Source organism: Molossus molossus, unplaced genomic scaffold (assembly GCF_014108415.1).
Source record: "Molossus molossus isolate mMolMol1 unplaced genomic scaffold, mMolMol1.p scaffold_m16_p_3, whole genome shotgun sequence".
NCBI lineage: Eukaryota > Metazoa > Chordata > Mammalia > Chiroptera > Molossidae > Molossus > Molossus molossus.
Window position 1 is genome coordinate 51,956,619 of NW_023425366.1, and position 13,938 is coordinate 51,970,556.

The 13,938-nt window shown below is 38.3% G+C and overlaps 1 pseudogene; it reads right to left on the reverse strand.

The window, feature by feature from the left end:
* Positions 1 to 1,470: 1,470 nt before the first annotated feature.
* On the reverse strand, positions 1,471 to 2,985 carry LOC118642884 (annotated as a pseudogene).
* Positions 2,986 to 13,938: the final 10,953 nt, after the last annotated feature.

Here is a 13,938-nt window from a genome sequence, read left to right on the forward strand (position 1 = left end):
TATATTAGAGACTTAAAATGACCAAGCACATCCTATGACACTAAATGTTTGAGTAGAATTCATTATCTAGTCTCTTGGTAACTTCAAACTCCAGGTTAACTGTGAAGAAACACTGATGAACTTGAAATTAGTCATAATGAGTAAAACAAAAAACGAAGATAACATTGTTACATGAGAGTTTATTTGAATGCTCAAAAATGTTAGCAGTTTTACACTAGCTTTTCTTTCCTTTTTTATCCCTGTTTAAAAGTGATGGTCAGTTAATTTGTGTAGCATTTTACATAGATAAATTTATTTATTTTTCCTTTTAAAAAATAGATAATTTATTTTTTTTAATTTTAATTTTTTTATTATATCAAAGTGTTCTAATGCTATTATATGAAGACAGATGCCTCAACCTGTATTAGATTATATTTTAATACAATTAAAGAGTATTTTTAACTTGTTTATAACCACAACCTGAAAACATGTCATGTGCTCATCTCTGATAAATTATGATACATAAAGGTCAGTAACAGAAGGCTTATTTCATGCAGATGGCATTGAATATATTAGTTTACAAATTAGAGATTTTAAGTTGTACATTCCCTAAAATATTTCCATAGATTCTAATGAATACATACAATTCAACTACATCTAAGTGAAGATCTGTTCTATTATCACACATCAATACCATGAGTGCATGAAAAGAAACCACTGATGGCTTGCCTTTCAGATTTAGAGTTAAGAGTCAAGGAAGCCTCTAAGAAGTCAAATCTACCCAACCTCCCTCACCCTTTCCTAGATGAGAAAACAAGTTCAGTGACCTGCCCAAGGATGTTCAGCAGTAACAGCCCAGTGATCATTAAAAACTTAAGTCATTTTTTACTTGTTTAGTTTAATCATTATGAGTTTTATAAAGATATTTGAAATAATGTGAACACCTGTTTCTCCTATACTTGAAGTAAAGAGTACAAAACATGGTTGAGTAAAACAAACCAAAAGGAGAGGATCTAGTCAAGAATGTTACGACAGAAAGCAAACTGTCAAGTATTTGGAAGACAGATATGCAGCAAGTGTTCTGAAGGCACTCTGGCTAGGCGGAGTACCTGTTCTAATAAGCATGTGCATCACTCAGAATACTCTGCAGCTCACTTTTGTGTGGCAAAATGACAGCTGGTAAAGGAAGTATGGACAGACCCAGATTCTAGATAAAGTTTTTAGTACAGAAGATCCACAGAAGCAAGTGCTGTCAGAAGTATACCAACCTTCCCCATCTTCTCCCCCCAACCACCACCACCAAATTCCTTCGCAGGACTTCACAGATACCTAAGATCAGGCTGAGAGATTCTGATTTACATGCATAATCTGAATAATTTAGGTGGAAAAAGCAACTTAAGGGTTGAATTGACTTTTGTCTTCAAATCTTGACTGTACCTTTCCTACAATGGCATCAATTAACACCTAAGGATTTTTGAAGAGAAAATTCCATTATTTTTTTTCTTTCTTTAGAGCTCTTTTTTTCCCTCCTTGTTTGGAAGATTTGCAGTACTTTGCTTCCATCTAAGCCAGAAAATTGTCCATTTCCTTTTGCCGATCCTTTTGTCTGCTCTGAATGAGTGCTTTTAAGTTATCTTCTTCACGTCCCAACTCCTTCCTGCTCAATTCCACTTCTTTACCTCTTCCTGAGCCTCCTTTTCCCAGCATTCATCTTTTGCTTCGATTCCTTGACAGAGATATTGTAGGATGGGACCTCTCCAGCATCAATGGCTTGCTCACTAATGTTCCTTATCCTGGGTTCCTCTGTGTACTGCACACACAGCACAGACTCCATGATCTGATCCATGTCCCCTTTAAAGTCCAGATAGGCCTGTTTAATATCAGCCAGCTCTTCTGCATGCCCCTCAGTGGGGATCGGGCCCACAACCTGGGCATGTGCCCTGACCCGGAATCAAACTGGCGACCTCTTGGCTCATGGATCGACACTCAACCACTGAGCCACACCAGCCAAACAGGGGCAATTTCTTTATATCTGTTAAATGATAGAATGTCTCTATAAGTCCCCACCCTGCTGGTGAGAGGGAGGATGAACTATATTTCAGTCTGAACTAATTTAAGTGGTAAAGAATTCAGCTTCGATAGAATGGTCAGTCTTTCAGATTTCCACCCACCTTCCCCAAAGATGGCATTTCCGCACATCGAAGAGGGGTATGGTTTATGTATGCTTGGTGTTGGAGAGGTGATGGCTCTTGGATGTACCTGTGGCTTGTCCATCTCTGCGAGTTTCTGCAGTGGAGCTGCTGGGTGGGCAGGGCTGCCCCCTGAATTGATGGGTGCTGAGGAGAGACGTGGCCTGCTCCTGGGCCTCCTGCTGGCCTTCCTAGCTGCTGTCTGCTTCTCTTCCTTTGCTTTCCTTCTTCCCATAATCCCTCCAATCTAGGGTCAGAAAAGGTGGACTTTGTCTTCTTTCTCTTCCTGTTAGATGTGCCTTGTGAGGAACTCTATGATAACACAGTCTCAATGCAGCTCCTTTAATTCTGTAGTTGTAGGACTTCCATTCAGCTTGATTTCAGGCGGTTTTGAATGATGGTTGTTCTGTAGTTTTGTTGTAACTTGGATGTGGTTGTGGGAGGACGCGACACTGCGTTTACCTACCTGCCATCTTGACCGGAAGTCTAGAGATACCTTTTTAAAGAGCCACCTCCAATACGTCTCCCAGTCCCGATCTTGGTTGAGCACATCCGAATCCTCGTCCACTGTTCCCTGCTCCTCGTCCACTGCTCTCTGTTCTTTGTCACTCAGAACAGAATAGATTTTCCCGAGGATCTGGAAGCGGCGGGTGGCATCCTCCTTGTCGTCCTCACCTACCGGGTCCGGGTGCACTTGCAGGGACACCTTGTGGTAGCCGCGTCGCACCTCGCCCTCCCAGGCCTTTCTCCGCACACCCAACACCCGGTCAAGGTCGGCAGTGCCGAGCTCTTCCTTGCACTGCTCCAGCAGCCCCATGGCCAGCGGAGGTGCGGAGTTGGCAGCAGACTCCTCGAAAACAGTGAGTCCGACAGCACTCCACTTCCGAACTCCATAATTTATTAATTTATTTTTGTTACAGATGTTTCTCCTTCTCCCCCCATTGACAACCTCCTCCCGAACCCCCCCCCCATACTCAGCATTGTTGTTTATGTCCATGGTAACACATACAAGCATATAAGTTCTGTGGTTTATCTCTTCTCTCCCCCGACCCCCTCTTCTGAGGTTTGTCAGTCTGTACCCTACTTCTATGTCTCTGGGTGTATTTTGTTCATCAGCTTGTTTTGTTCATTATATTCCACAAATATAATCATGTGAGATCATGTGATATTTGTCTTTCTCCGATTGGCGTGTTTCACTTAGGATAATACTCTCCAGGTCCCTCCATGTCGTCTCAAAGGATAAGAGATCTTTGTTTCTTATAGCTGCATAGTACTCCATTGTGTATATGTACCACAGCTTTTTTATCCATTCATCTACTGATGGACACTTGGGCTATTTCCAGATCTTAGCAATTGCAAATAGTGCTATGAACATGGGGGTACATATATTCTTTCTGATTGATGTTTCAGGCTTCTTAGGCTATTGCTAGAAGTGGGATCACTGGGTCAAATGGCAGTTCAATTTTTAACTTTTTGAGGTAACACTATATTGTTTTCCACAGTGGCTACACCAGTCTGCATTCTCACCAGCAGTGTACTAGAGTCCCCTTTTCTCCACACCCTCACCAGCACTTGTTGTTTGATGATTTGTTGATGGCAGCCATTCTGACAGGTGTGAGGTGATACCTCATAGTTGTTTTAATTTGCATCTCTCTGATGATTAGTGATGTTGAGCATTGTTTCATATGTCTCTTGGCCACTTGTATGTCCTGTTTAGAGAGGTGTCTCTTTAGGTCCTCTGTCCATTTTTAATTGGATTATTTGTCTTCCTTTTGTTGAGTTTTATGAGTACTATATATATTTTGGAAATTAACTCCTTATCTGATGTATTGTTGGCAATTATGCTCTCCCATATAGTGGGTTCCCTTTCCATTTTGATGGTTGTTTCTTTTGCTGTGCAGAAGCTTTTGAGTTTGATGTAGTCCCATGTGTTCATTTTTTTCTATGTTACTCTTTTCTTAGGTGTTGTATCAATGAAAATTCTGCTGCATGTGATGTCTGAAATTTTGTTGCCTACACTTTCTTCTAGGATTTTTATGGATTCACAAGTCACATTTAAGTTACATAGATAAATTTAAAGCCCATTCTAAAAACTTTATTTTTTGTCATTGGATGATGATATCAAACTCTGATGGTTTTCCCCACTACAGGTAGGCAGACAGACCAGGATGGAGCTGGTGACAGTTATCAATAAGCACTTACCCACATTGAGTCACCATCCCTTCCCTGTTACAGAAAAGCCTGTTCTATAAAGACAGTTTAGGGAAAGGAAATGAGGACGATGACAATAACGTGTTGAGGACACATCAGTCTCTTTCTGTTCATTAACCTAGTCAGAGCATGGCCACATGTCACACTAAAACATGGTCTGCCCCAGGCCCCTGGAATTATGTCTGCCGATGATGTCCAATTATCAAGAGTTCAATAAAACCATGGCACACTTAACCAAGTAAAAGAAATAACCAAGGGTGAAAGTAATTGAGCATTTGGGACATGATTCAAAGAATCTAATAAATGCAATGTAGAGATCATTGACTCATATTTTATGAATTAAAGTCTATAGACACAAAATATTAAATAAAAAGTACTGGGTCTTTGATTACCATGTACTTCTGACATTTTATAGATCTTGAGATCAGTTGTAATTAGTTGATCCAGCACTATATGCTGCCACTGTAATTAAGACTAAATGAAGTGAAAAGGCTTCTAACAAGTGTGTCATAGATAATGCTATGATTTATCTACCTACGATGGAATGAAAATTCTGAAAATGTTGCTAATTTCTTGGCCATTAGAGAGGACTGAGTTGTACAAAATACATGTATGTCTGTTATTATGACATCAGTCTAAGACTTTTCTTGGTAAATGAATAAAATATTTATACAACTATTAATCTAATATCTGGTGTTTTACAATAGTAAAAAATAAAATGTTGACATTTTACAATTTGTTGCACAAAGAAGCCCATAAAATGGAATGCCATTATTTCATTGTTTCTTGATACAGATCTATCACAATTCCTATACTAACTTTTAATTAATTTTTTGAAATTTAGGTAATATTGGTTAACAACATTATATAAATTTTAGGTGTACAGCATTATAGTTCAATATCTGTATACTCTATTGCGTACGTACCACCAAAAATCTAGTTTCTATTTGTTACCATATGTTTGACAACCTTTACCCATTTTGCCCTCCCCTCATCCTCCTTTCCCTCTGGTAACCACCATTCTGTTGTTAGTATCTATGAGTTTTGGGTGTTTTTGTTGTTAGTTTGTTATTTTGTTTTGTTTTATAGTCTACATATGAATGAAATCATTCAGTTTTGTCTGGCTTATTTCACTCAGCATAATGCCCTCCAGATCTATCCATGTTGTTGCAAAGGGCAATGTTTCATCTTTTTTATGGCAGAGTAATATTCCATTGTATCATTCATCTATCTATCTATCTATATCTATATCTATATCTATATCTATATCTATATCCATATCCATATCTATATCTATATCTATATCTATCATCACATCTTCTTTATCCATTCATCTGTAGATGGACACTTAAGTTGTTTCCATATCTTGACTATTATAAATAATATTACAATAAATTTATGAGTACATATATCTTTTTGAATCAGTGTTTTCATATTCTTTGGCTAAATATCAAGAAGAGAAAATGCTGGATTATATGGTAGTTCTATTCTTTTTTTTTTTTTTTTAGGAACCTCCATACTGTTTTTCATAATGGCTGTATGAATTTAAAATTCCACCAGCAGTACACAAAGTTTTCCTTTTCTCCACATCCTCTCCAATAGTTATTATTTCTTGTCTTTTATTTTTTTTAAATTTATTAAATAATTTATTTTTGTTAACACACGTTTCTCCTTTTTTCCCACAGACATTCTCCTCCCTCTCCCACCTCCCCCCACCCCATCAGCATTGTTGTCTATGTCCATTGGTTATGCATACATGCATATAAGTTCTTTGGTTTATCTCATCTCTCCCTCCGGACCTCTCCTATGAGGTTTTGATATAGCCATCCTAACAGCTGTAAGGTGGTATCTGATTGTGGTTTTAACTTGCATTTCTCTGATTATTAGTGATGTTAAACATCTTTTCATATATCTGGCTTTATGTCTTCCTCAGAAAAATGTCTATCATCACCAAGGCTGGCTTGGCTCAGTGGTTAGAGCGTCGGCCTGCGGTCCAAAGAGACCCGGGTTCAGTTCCCGCTAAGGGCACGTACCTCGGTTGCAGTTTGTCCCCAGCCCTGGTTGGGTCATGCGGGTGGCAACCACTCAATGTGTCCCTTTCACATCGATTTTTCTCTCTCACTCTCTCCCTCCCACTCTATCTGAATAAAAAGGAAAAAATGTCCCCGGGTGAGGATAAAAAAACAAATAAACAAACAAAAAAGAAAGAAAGAAAAATGTCTATCAGACTTTCTGCCCATTTTTAATTGGATTGTTAGTTTTTCCTTGTTGAGTTGTATGAGTTCTTGACATATTTTATTTTATTTTTAATATTTTTATTGATTTTTTTTTTAGAAAGAGATGAAGGAAGAGGGAGAGAGAAAGAGAAACATCGATGTAAGAGTGCAACCTACATCCACTGCCTCCTGCATGCCCTGTACGGAGGATAGAGCCTGCATCCTGGGTATATGCCCTGACTGGAATCAAACCAGCAACCTTTTGGTGCATGGGACAACTCCCAACCAACTAAGCCACACTGGCCAGGGCTCTGTATATATTTAATTTAATTTAATTTTTAATTTATTTTTTGTTACAGATGTTTCTCCTTTTTTACCCCATTGACACCCTCCTCCCTGTCCCCACCCCCACCCCGTCCCCGGCTTTGTTGTCCATGTCTATTGCATACATGCATATAAGTTCTGTAGTTTATCTCTTCCCACCGCCCCACCCGCTCTTCTGAGGGATGTCAGTCTGTGCCCTACTTCCATGTTTCTGGGTCTACCGTATTCCTCAGACTGTTATGTTCATTATATTCCGTATATAAGTGAGATCATGTGGTATTTGTCTTTTTCTGCTTGGCTTATTTCACTTAGGATGATACTTTCCAGGTCCCTCCATGTTGTCTCAAAGGATGAGATCTTTCTTTCTTATAGCTGCATAGTACTCCATTGTGTATATGTACCACTGCTTTTTTATCCATTTGTCTACTGATGATGTTCTCCCATACAGTGGGTTGCCTTTCCATTTTGATGATTGTTTCTTTTGCTATGCAGAAGCTTTTTGGTTTGATGTAGTCCCATGTGTTCATTTTTTCCTTTGTTTTTGTTGCCTTAGGTGATATATCAGTAAATATTCTGCTGCATATGATGTCTGAAATTTTGATGCCTACATTTTCTTCTAGAATTTTTATGGATTCACGGGTCACATTTAAGTCTTTTATCCATTTTGAGTTTATTTTTGTGTATGGTGTAAGTTGATGGTCTAGTTTCATTTTTTTGCATGTAGCTGTCCAATTTTCCCAACACCATTTATTAAAGAGGCTGTCTTTACTCCACTGTATGCTCTTGCCACCTTTGTCAAATATTAATTGAGCATATTGCCTTGGGTCCATTTCTGGGTTCTCAGTTCTGTTCCACTGGTCTATATACCTGTTCTTGTGCCAGTACCAGGCTGTTTTGATTACAGTCGCTTTGTAGTATAACCTTATATGTGGTATTGTGATTCCACCTACTTTGTCTTTCTTTTTCAAAATTGCTGTGGCTATTCGGGGACTTTTTTGGTTCCATATGAACTTTTGAAGTATTTGTTCTAGTTTTGTGAAATATGTAATTGGTATTTTGATGGGGATTGCATTGAATCTATAGATTGCTTTGGGTAGTATGGACATTTTAATGATGTTAATTTTTCCAATCCATGAACAGGGTATGTGCTTCCACTTTTTTATATCTTCCTCTATTTCTTTTTTCAATGTCCTGTAGTTTTCTGCAAATACGTCCTTTACTTCTTTGGTTAAATTTATTCCTAGGTATCTTAATTTTTTGCCGCGATGGTACATGGGATTGTTGTTTCAATTTCTCTTTCTGTGAGTTTATCATTGGTGTATAAGAATGCCATCAATTTCTTGACATTAATTTTGTATCCTGCTACTTTGCCAAATTCATTTATTAAGTCTAGCAGATTTTTGATGGAGTCTTTAGGGTTTTCTATTTATATCATGTCATCTTCAAATAATGACAGTTTCACTTCCTCCTTTCCAATTTGGATCCCTTTTATTTTTTTCATGTCTGATTACTGTGGCTAAGACTTCAAGTACTATGTTAAATCAGAATGGCGAAAGTGGACATCCCTGTCTTGTTCCTGTTCTTAAGGGAAATATTTTTAGTTTCTGCCCATTGAGTATGATGTTGGCTGTAGGTCTTTCATATATGGCCTTTATTATGTCAAGATATGACCCCTCTATTCCCACATTGCTGAGCGTTTTTATCAGAAATGGATGCTGGATTTTGTCAAATGCTTTTTCAGCGTTTATTGATATGATCACGTGGTTTTTATTCTTCATTTTGTTTATGTGGTGTATCATATTTATTGATTTGCGAATATTGTATCAGTCTTGCATCCCTGGGATGAATCCCACTTGGTCATGGTAAATAATTTTTTTTGATGTATTGCTGGATCTGATTTGCTAGTATTTTGTTCAGGATTTTGGCATGTATGTTCATCAGGGATATTGGCCTATAGTTTTCTTTCTTTGTAGTGTCTTTTTCTGGTTTTGGAATTAGAATTATGCTGGCCTCATAGAATGAGTTTGGAAGTTTTCCTTCTTCTTGAATTTTTTGAAATAGTTTGAGGAGAATGGGTGTTAGTTCTTCTTTGAATGTTCGGTAAAACTCCCCAATGAAGCCATCTGGGCCTGGGCTTTTGTTTCCTGGGAGAGTCTTGATTACCTCTTCAGTTTCCTTAGTTGTTATTGGTCTGTTCAAGTTTTCTTTCTCTTCCCGGACCAGTTTCGGGAGACTGTGTGTTTCTAGAATTTTGTCCATTTTGCTTAGATTGTTGAATTTGTTGCCATATGGTTGTTCATAGTAGCTGTTAACGATCTTTTATATTTCTGTGCTGTCAGTTATTACTTCTCTTTCATTTCTGATTTTGTGTATTTGGGTTCTCTCTCTTTGTTTCTTGGTGAGTCTAGCTAAGGGTCCATCAATCTTGTTTATCTTTTCAAAAAACCAGCTCTTTGTTTCATTGATCCTTTGAATTGTTTTTTGGTCTCTGTATCAATTATTTCTGCTCTGATCTTTACTATTTCCTTCCTTCTACTTGCTCTGGGGTTTTCTTTTTGTTTGCTTTCTAATTCTTTAAGTTGTGAGGTTACACAGTCAATTAGAAATTTTTCTTGTTTCTTGAGGTAGGCCTGTAGTGCTACAAACTTCCCTCTCAGAACTGCTTTTGTTGCATCCCATAGATTTTGTGTTGTTGTGTGTTCATTCTCATTGGTTTCCAGGAAGTTTTTAATTTCTTCCTTGATTTCCTTGGTAACCCATTCATTGTTTAATAACATGCTATTTAGCCTCCATGTGTTCAAATGTCTTTGCATGTTCTTGTTGCAATTGATTTCTAGTTTCAAGCCATTGTGATCTGAGAAGATGCTTGATATGATTTCAATCTTCTTGAACTTGTAGAGATTTAGTTTGTGTCCTATCATGTGGTCTATCTTTGAGAATGTCCCATGTGCACTTGAGAAGAATGTGAATTCTCTAGTTTTGGGGTGTAATTCTCTGTAGATATCTATTAAATCCATTTGGTCTAGTGCTTCATTTAGAGCCTCTGTTTCCTTGCTAAATTTTGTCTAGAGGATCTATCCAGTGCTGTCAACGGGGTGTTGAAGTCCCCTGCTATAATTATATTGCTGTCGATTTCTCCTTAGAAGTCCTCCAGAAGATTTTTAATATATTTTGGTGCTCCTATATTGGGTGCATATATGTTTATCAAGGTTATATCTTCCTATTGGATAGATCCTTTCAATATTATGTAGTGGCCATTTTTGTCTCTAGTTATGGCCTTCATTTTGAAATCTATTTTATCAGATTTGAGTATTGCTACCCCAGCTTTTTTTTGCTTTCCATTTGCTTGGAAAATTTTTTTCCATCCCTTCACTTTCAACCTACGTGAGTCTTTTGTTGTGAGGTGGGTCTCTTGTAAACAACATATAGATGAGTCATGCTTTCTTATCCAATCAGCTACTCTGTGTCTTTTTATCGGAGCATTCAGTCCATTTACATTTAAAGTGATTATTGATATGTACTTGCTTATTGCCATTTTTGTTTAGTGTGGTTATATTTATCTTCCTATTTATTCTACTAATTACAGTAGTCCTTTTGACATTTCTTGCAGTGCTGGTTTGGTGCTAATGTATTCCCTTAGCCTTTTTTTCTCTGGGAAGCTCTTTGTTTGACCTTCTATTTTGAATGACAGCCTTGCTGGGTAGAGTAGTCTTGGATTCAGATCCTTGTTTTTCATGACCTTGATTACTTCATGCCATTCCCTTCTGGCCTGTAGTTTTTCTTGTGAGAAGTTAGCTGAGAGCCTTATGGGGTTTCCTTTGTAGGTAACCTGTTGCTTATGTCTTGCTGCCTTTAGGATTCTCTCTTTGTCTTTAATTTTTGGCATTTTAATTACTATGTGTCTTGGTGTGGGCCTGTTTGGGTTCTTCTTACTTGGGGCTCTCTGTGCTTCTTGAACTTGAATGCTTTCTTCCTTCACCAAATTAGGGATGTTTTCTCTATTTCTTTGAATATGTTCTCTAACCCTTGCTCATTTTCTTCTTTTTCGGGGACTCCTATGATATGAATATTATTACGTTTCCAGTTCTCTTAAACTGTCTTCCTGTTTTTTAATCGTTTTTTCGGGGACTCCTATGATACGAATATTATTACGTTTCCAGTTGTCCCACAGTTCTCTTAAATTGTCTTCCTGTTTTTAATCGTTTTTTCCTTTTGTTTTTCTGATTGGTTGATTTTTTGTACCCTGTCTTCTAATTCACTGTTCCGGTCCTCAGCTTCCTCTACTCTGCTTTTTAGACCTTCCAATGTGTTTTTCATTTCTGATATGTCATTTTTTATCTCTTCTTGGTGGTTTTTAATTTCCAATTGGTTTATTTTCAGCATCTCTATGTCCTTACTCATGCTGTTGAACTTCCTCAAGATCATGGCTCTGAATTCTAGCTCTGTTAACTTGCCTAACTGCTTCACATTGATCTCATCTTCGGTGGAGGTCTCTTGTTCTTTCATTTGACTTCTGTTTCTGTGTTTCACCATTTTGGCTATCACAGTGGGCTTTGGAGCCTGTCAAGTTTTCCCTGTGGGTGTTGGTGTTCTGCTGTTTGTGGCTCCCTCTCCTGGGTTTAGATGAGTGAGGGAGGACCCACGTTAAACACCACTGTCAAGTCTTACTTTCCTGGTTAGAGTTGCTAGCCCAGGAAAGGTACTGTTATCCTCCAGCTTTTTGCCTGGAGACTAGCAGTCAGGTTACTTGATGAGTTTTGGGTTGTCAGTTGATTGAAAAACTCCCTCAGGTGCTCAGCATAAGGGGATTTCTTGAGGGTAGGGCAGATGCTGGTTGTTAATGGGCCTCAATTAGCATTTCAATGGCCCACAAGGTGAGGTTGGATCTCGGAGGGAGGGGCTGCTGCCTCTCCTCAGAGCCCTGGGAAGGAGCAATATGGCCACCATCCTGTTTGGCAGCAACTCAGCAAAAGCTCTGAGCGCCCTCCAAATCCCGAGTGTCCCACACAGTTCTAGCCCAGCCTGCCCTTCCTGTGCCAGAGCCCAAGGTGAGTGGCTGTGGCTTTTTTAGCCTCTGTCCCGGCTCTGCGCTGTGGAGCCACTTGGGAGTTTAACCCGAGGGCGCTGCTCCCAGCTAAGGCCGCTGCTGTCTGTGGGCTCCCTGCCCCCGTCTCGCGCCTTCACAATCCTACCAGGATTGAGTCAGTGTCCCTGGTTATATGGTCCACGCAAACTGCTTTTCTGTTGCTTTTTCCTGTTGATTTTTCTGTGTTATAGTTGTAATTCCAGTTTGGTTCTGGGAGATGGTCTGTGTAGCTTCCGTTCACTCCGCCACCATTTTGGATCCCCTATAATTTAGATATTAACTCCTTATCTGAAATATTATTTGTAAATATCTTCTCCCATTTAGTAGGATGCCTTTTGTTTTGTTGATGGTTTCCTTCATCACGCAGAAGCCTTTTAGTTTGATATAGTCTCTCATGTTTACTTTGTTGTTTCCCTTGCTTTTGGAGTCAATTCACAAAAACCCACTGCAACCAATGTCCAGAAGTTTAGTGCCTATATTTTCTTCTATGTATTGTATTGCTTTAGGTCTTACATTCAAGTCTTTAACTTATTTTGGGTTAATTTTTTTGTGTGTGGTATAAGATATTGGTTTAATTCTATTTCATGTGGCTATCTAGTTTTCCAAATTTACTAAAGAGGCTGTCCTTTGTATAGCCTTGGCTCCTTTGTTATAAATTAATTGCCCATATTTGTGTGGGTTTATTTCTGGGCTATCAATTCTTGTCCATTGGTCTGCATTGTTTTTCTGCCAATACCATACTGTTTTGATTACTATAGCTTTGTAGTATAGTTTGAAGTTGGGGCATCCTACACTAACTTTTAAGTGCAGTTTTACTTGCCGGCACTGCAGTGTAATTTAATTTATTACATATTTTCAGACCATATTGGAACCTAGAAACAATCTATGAGTAGCAGGAATCACAATTTTATCTGAAGATTATCTATGGGAGATTAACGGTGAATGGGCTCCAGGTTGAAAACACACTCTCACTCACTGAATGACCTTAGGCAGGTTAAATAACCTTTGCAAGCCTCAGTTTCCTCATGTGCAAAATGGGGATAATTATAGTATTGGCCTCAAAGACTTACTCTTTTAACTTTTTATTTTGAAATAATTGATTCACAAGAAGTTTTAAGAATAGTATAGTGAGGTCCCATGAATCCATCACCTACCTTATCCCTGTGGTGACATCTTACATAACTGTAGTGTATTATCAAATCAGGCAGTTGAGTGCTACAATACAATGATCTAAACTGCAGTTCTTACACAAATTTCACCTGTTTTTGCATGCACTCATTTTGGTAGGGGGTGTAGGGTTTTTTGTATAATTATATGAAATTTTATCACATGTACTTGTTTGTATAATCAAGATACAAATACAATGAAACATTTAAAGTACTAGGTATAAGAGGTAGCATACAGAAGGAACTAATTAAATGTTACCTATTATGATTGTTAGTTAGATGAAATGAGATTATATTGCTTATTCTATGCTTTCTAATTTCATGAGGTACTTACTTAATTGATTGACATAAATTGTATTTTAGAAGCTAGAAGCAAGGTGCTTTGTATCAATTATATTTAATTTTTTTTCTATATTTTATGCTGCGTTGACATCTTGAGGCCTCACAGAGCTAGAGAGGGGCTGCCCCCCAGGGTGGCTAATTCCTAGAGATAGCAAACAACTTGCCTTGTAAAAATGGCTTTGATATGCAAACCACAACCCCACCTGCATCCTTTCATCAGGATCCTAAAGTAATTTTCCAACCCTGCCTGCACCTCAACTGTTAATCTTCACTTTGTCTTGTGTTCAGAGTTGAGTCCAATCTCTCTTCTCTACTGCAACAGTCTTGACAGCTACACCTATCACAATAGTCCTGAATAATGTCTTCCTTACCATGTTAACAAGTGGTAAAAATAGTTTTTTCCTTAACAAACCCCTGACCTAGTC